The following is a 6,166-nucleotide window of genomic DNA, read 5'->3' as shown; positions in this document are numbered from 1 at the left end:
ACTGCCTGGAAAGGAGCTCTTTCTTTCCATTTCTATATTCTTCTTTTACACAGGGAGCTTAGAGGAATGCTTTAAATACAGGAGTTTACATCTTAGATGTTTGAGAATCTCTCCTGGAGACCTATGTATTTTGCTCAAGAAGTCACCTCTGAGAACCAAAAAATATATTTACATGATTCTTACAGAATCTTACAGTTTCAAGAGGAACTGGCTAATAGGGCACACTCATGTGCTTATTCTGATGGATCTGGGCACATGAAGTGACACCATAATGTACCTTATATCAACCTTGTGAATTTACATATCCGCTTAGAGAATAACTTCAGGCCAAATGCTGGGTATATATGTGCTGCCTGTATGGACACTGTATGGAAGCTGTGGTTTTAGGGGAATCCTCAGAGCCTCATCAAAAATGCTCTCCCTGCTGCATGAGGGTGGGTCTTGCAACATTTAAACTTACACTTAAATAAAGGATTCTTTTTTGTTTCAAGTGAGTCTTCATTCATGATTTTAATGATTCCTAGAGCTACAATTCTGTTGTTTCTGCAACCAGCCATGAAAAGAAATGGCTGTGCAAAATAACGCCTTGAAGTCTAGACAATAGATTAATGGTTTGTTTTCTGGTTGTCTAATAGGTAGTATTAAAAATAGAATCAATGTTTACTTTATGTCAAGCCTTGAGTTGTTTTTTTTTTTAATCTAGGGAGTACACAAAGATTTTGCACACTTCGTTTAGAAAAGTCTTCTGCCAGATTCTGCTGTCCATAAAAATTATAGGAATACCAGAGTTAAAAATTAGCTATTTCCATGCATTGCTAACTGAGGAGATTTTGCCAAAAGCCCACAAGGTGTCTGGAACAAGGCAGAGCCTGATCAGCTCCACTTGCTTTTTGGCAAATGACATTGTATGCAAAGAAGGGTATATAAATACAATTTTTAAATTTTTTTTTACAGCTGTGTAAAATAGCTGTATCCATCTGCTGTCATTTAAGAGGAAAGTTTATGGCTTACATGTTGAAAAGGTAATGTGGCTTGTCTTTCTAATTTATAAACCTTTTTTGTACCTCACCTCAAAGATGTCAGCATTTCAAAGGCTGGTGAACTAATCACTATATATAGCTTTTTATCAGTTTTTGTAAAATGGCTTAGAGTGAAAGGCATTCTTAAACATTATTTCATTTTTCCTTTACTGAAGGACAAAACGAAAGACTAGGGGTTTAGAGGCAGCTGAACTTAGTACCTCTATAGACACTTTATCAATATAAAACCGTATAGTCATTATAATAGAGGACATGCCAGTGGAAACTATCCTCATTATAATGGTGTAAGAATGAATAACTTCATTTGGGGGTGTTGTAATTTTTAGTAAATTAGCATCAGGTCTCTTCTCCTTAGCAAATGTTTTGCTTCACAACGCTCACTACTGACTTCAGTGTTCTAGCTGGTGTGGGAGAGTATTTTGCAGGCTCATCATCCACTCGTGTTTTGGAAACACTGTATTTGATTCATAAATATACTATATCCTTCACTTAAATGCAGTATGTGTCCAGCATTTTTGGCTTCCAGATGTGTCTCCTTCACATTTCAATCACATTGAGAGGCAAATTCTTATACCGTGCATTAAGAAAATCTGTCAAGTCTTATGACATGTTTGGGAGAGATGTGTCACTGTCATCCTCTAGCTCTGTGCAGAAAAAGGAGACATAAGAGAATATGACACAAGACTTTGACCAGTATATAAATGAGGGCCAAGACTCTGCTCCCATGGCTTTGGCAAGTGGTCAAGGCAACTCAAACACAACGCAATGGTGTGACCCTGGGTGAGGCTGCTGAGGAGACAGCTTTGTGAGAAAGCTGTAAGAAATCTCCTTTGGGCTCCCCAGAGCTTTATTAAGCTCTGATATTCCTTCTTTGCCCTTTCCAGAGCTGTTACAGCCGTGCTTGTGCCTTGCCATGTGCCCCTCTAATGAAGATTCTGGTCTTCCAGCTTCACTTCCTGGCTTGACCTCAGACTTGCCTCAGCACTGTGACTTGTCTAGCAATCTCTGGGATGTGCTGACTTTGGTTGCTGCCACCAGACCTGTTCTGCTGTGGTCCATAGTTTGGCTGTGGTGGGACTCAGTGTCCTGCGTTTTCAAAAACCTGTTTGTCAGTGTTCCTGTGCTGCTCCTTCCAGCAGAACATTGGTTTCCAGCTGTTAAAGTCTTCTAGCATACTGGAGTTTGTTAGACAGATTTGGAAATTAGAAACTGAAAATATTCTGATTCTGAAAACATTTTGCCTGGAAACCAGGCTGCCTTTCCTACATGATGGCTATCTTTCTTTTTAAAGTTTAAGCTTTTACATCTCCTGTTCACTGCTAAAACTTTTATTTGAAACAAGCCACAGTTTGGACCATCTAAAGGTATATTCTATTTAACAGATGGTTGCACACTTTCTTTGGCCTCCAGATAATGCTTTCTGAAATAGTTACTGTTGTGAAATGCCTTTTCTCCACCTTTTCTTTTTTCTCCACTATAATAAAATTTGTAAAAATAAATTAGTCTTTAAGTAGTACACACAAAGCACCCAAGTTTCAAGTTCTTTTCTTTAATGATTATGGTTCTTGAAAAATTCAAACACACTTTTTCTGTAGCACCTTGTAACTCAGAACCCAGCAGTATCCACTATCACTTTAATGGAAGTCAATGACTTTGTGGTTCTGTATTCTTTAATGGCTATTAATCAGCAAGCTTTTGCTGAACAGTGATTATTCAAGAGGTTTTATTGCCTTTGTGGGTTTAATTCCCATGTTTGAATAACTCAGAAAGTCACGTTTCTCATCCAAGTAGCAACAAAAACCTCATCCAGAATTCAGAGTGTCTTCACACCATTTGAAAGTTTAAAAAAAATCAGCTCCATTTAAATGTCATTAAGAACTGTGCTGTTGATTGCGGTTATGGAAGAGTGCCATTGGAACATGAGTTACTTTGCTGAAATACCTGCTTGGATATCCAGAGGTTCAACATCTTCTGTGGAAGACAAAAAGAGACACAGAGATTGACTGATGCATTTGGTTTTGCTTGGCATTAAAGAGATATTTACAGTAAGCATTTATTACAGATGGTAGTTAAATCTGCAGCCTCTCAGGTCGTGCCCCTGTGATCCATTTTTGCAGGCTCTGCCAGTCTTGTAACATGTCAGATGCTGCCTGTGACAGCCAGGAGTTCACAAATTAAAAAAGGTAATTTAAGATCTCCTCTATGACAGCTTGGTCTCCAGAACTGGATTTCTGGCCTTCCAAGTTACTTGTGAAGGTAGTAGTTGTCACCAGCCCAGACATTAGCTTTCTGTACAAACTGGCATTAGCTACTGTTGGGTTTCGTTCACAATCAATCCTGCTCAGAGAATCATGGATGTGTTTTGTCTCTCTGCTGTGTCATCTATCCTCATGGAATGGCCATTTTCATGTGAAGCTTCTTAATATCTTCCCGCCCCCCCTCCCCCATCCCCCTGCCAATTAATTTTCTCTGCTCACATTTAGTTAAAACATAGCAAACTTCAGTTATGCATTTATTTATCATATTCCCACAAAAAAGCCATTGTGGTACTCACTGTAAATATGTGTAAAAGATATACCCCTAAGGCCCTCAAAACGGTACTACAGAAAAGATGTGGCTAGAAGAAATAGGGGGACACATTAGGTTACATTCAGGTTGGTGGCCAAGTTGGAAGCACATTGGAGGTTTCTGTATGATAGTCTTTTCACCTCAGCCTTCTTCTCCAGCTGCAAGATTCACATAAGAGTTCCGGCATCACCTGTGCCCTCAGGATATCACTTGGTTTCGCTTTGCTGCACTTTCTGTTAAGCTGCTGGAGAGGCAAAATATAAATGCAGTTGGAAATTGGTCTGTTCAACACGGATGATAACTCATGCATTTCTGATTTTCCTGATGGGAGTAAAGGATGATATCTGCTATTGAATGGAATTTTGCTCATGGTTGAACATCAGGACATAGAGTCACTTACATGACTGTATTTCTGATTTCTGAGATAGATCATTGAAACAACATCTCCTGCATCTTCTGTCACGGAAGGTTTTGAGAAAAAACGAATGCAAACATGAGATAATATATCCTGCCTGAGACCCGGCTGTTTTCCTAGTGCCATTTTGCAATTGCAAAAGACCTTTTCCATAAGAGAAATTATGGGCTTGAACGACTCATCGAGCATTGTCTGAATCCTGTGGTTTGCTTGGGACAGACCTTTAACATAAACACGAGCAGTAACACACAACAAAGATGATCATGGAAGCACTGGTTGGACATATTTGGGCGCTCTTGGAATTCCTTGATGAGACAGCCCCGGGCAAAGCAAAGAAAAATGTTACTCCTTTTAAGGAAAGTAGTCCAGACTAGCATGAAATGGGAAGCTGGAAAAGATCTGGTTGATGTCAGGAGCCTGACGAACCAGCCATCCTGCCCGTGGGGTTTGGAGCCCGGTGGCACGGCCGGGGCCGAGCCGGGCCGGGCCGAGCCGTGCGGGGCCGGCTCCGCGGGTGCAGTTGCGGGCAGCGCCCTCGAGGTGGAACCTTCTCACCGAGGCTGAGCGGGCGCTCCCGGGCGGGCGGACGGGCCCCGCCGGGGCGGCGCTCCCGCGGCTCCGCGGGCCCGGCCCGGGCGCTCCCGCCTGGCGTGGGGCGCCCCTGTGCAGCGCTCGTGTGGTGGGCAGAGCCTTTGGGAGCGGAGCAAACTCCCCGAGCCTTGCGGCGAGCTGCTCCCGGCTGTGTCCCTTACCCTCCGGGATGGCCCTGGCTCCGCGCGGCCGAAACCTCCCCGGTGTCGGGGGAGAAACGGGAGCTCCGCCACCCGGCATCCGAGCCGCGAGCCAAAACCGGGGACGGGACAGAGAGCGTCGGGAATCTTATCCTGTGTCATCGATCCTGTGGCGGGGGACCCCGCCGCCCGCGGAAGGCGGGACGGGGATGGAGGCTCCGCACCCTGGGGGAGACCGCATTAAACAGACCCGGCCGGCGCCGGTGCCCCTCTCTTTGTCCCGCTCCTCGCTCCCGCTCCCCACTGCCACAGCCTCAGCCTTTACCCACAGCGCTTCCTCTGCCCCGAAATCCCGCGGCACCGCGCCCCGGGCGGAGCGGCTGTGCCGGGGAGGGCGGAGCCGCAGCCCGCGACCAGCGGGGCATTCACGTGGAACCGAGCCGTGCCGTGCCGAGCCGAGCCGAGCCGAGCCGAGCCGAGCCGTGCCGTGCCGTGCCGTGCCGTGCCGTGCCGTGCCGTGCCGAGCCGAGCCGAGCCGAGCCGAGCCGTGCCGAGCCGAGCCGAGCCGAGCCGAGCCGAGCCGTGCCGAGCAGAGGAGCGTCACCTCCTTCAGCACCACGAACAGCTACAAGTGTGGCTACGCGCCCGCCCCCCGTGCCGAGCCGAGCCGTGCCCTGACGCGGCCCGCCGTGCTGAGCCGTTCTCTGGCGTGCCCCGCGGTTCCGTGCCGTGCCCGTCCCGCCAGAGCCGCGGTAAGCGCAGGCAGCCTCGTGCCGCTCCCGCCGGAGCCCGGGGGCTCCAAGCCGTGGGCTCCTGGCGAGGACCGCGCCGCCGGCGCGGGGGGCCGGGCCGGGGGCGGGGGCTGGGGTGTTTTCTTGCTTGGCTGGGAACGGCTCGGCCGGGCCGGTGCGTGTGTCCGCCGCTGCGACTGAGCGGCAAGGCAACGGAGGGTTGGTATAGTCACGGGGGCTGAGCCACTGATCCCAAGAAGTTACCTTGTGGATTTTTTTTTTTTTTTTTAGGCGACGGGAGGAGAAGTGAGGAAGGAGTCAGTGGAGCAGCTTCGGCTTGGCTCTTCGCGAGTGTTAAACAGCACGACCGAAACCGCTCTCCTGGATACCTGTCCCAGGCTAAGCTCTCGCGTATTAAGCTGACGCTGCTGAGGGAAGCTGTCTGAGACGAGGCTTGTACAGAAATTACCTCATGCTATTCCCGATTGTCACCGAGTACAATTCCAGGGACCTCCACAGTAATATGGATATGCAACTCTTTTCGATCAAGGTATTTGTGTATCTGTGTGTGTCGTCTTTAGTTCTTATTTTAAGCAGACAAGAGAAAGCAAATAATGCGCGTTTTGCCTCAATTAAGATTTTTGGGCTGGGAATCCCGGGCAGTCCTCTCCGCCTGCTTCG

At 47.5% G+C, this 6,166-nt stretch overlaps 1 protein-coding gene across 2 annotated transcripts in view; it reads left to right on the top strand.

Moving 5' to 3' along the window:
• The first annotated feature begins 5,644 nt into the window (after positions 1-5,644).
• Positions 5,645-6,166, top strand: part of GRM8 (glutamate metabotropic receptor 8) — a 311,935-nt gene continuing 311,413 nt past the window's right edge. For both annotated transcript variants that reach the window (XM_088054854.1, XM_088054856.1), the window contains exons 1-2: positions 5,645-5,660; positions 5,777-6,035. The gene's annotated coding sequence lies outside the window, so the exon portion shown is untranslated. The remainder of the gene's footprint in view (positions 5,661-5,776; positions 6,036-6,166) is intronic.

Source organism: Pseudopodoces humilis, chromosome 5, assembly GCF_049639895.1.
Source record: "Pseudopodoces humilis isolate 2021_Gansu_Grassland_sample_001 chromosome 5, ASM4963989v1, whole genome shotgun sequence".
NCBI classification, from domain to species: Eukaryota; Metazoa; Chordata; class Aves; order Passeriformes; family Paridae; genus Pseudopodoces; species Pseudopodoces humilis.
Note: the sequence above shows the minus strand (reverse complement) of the source record. Positions and strands in the feature narration are given on the sequence as shown.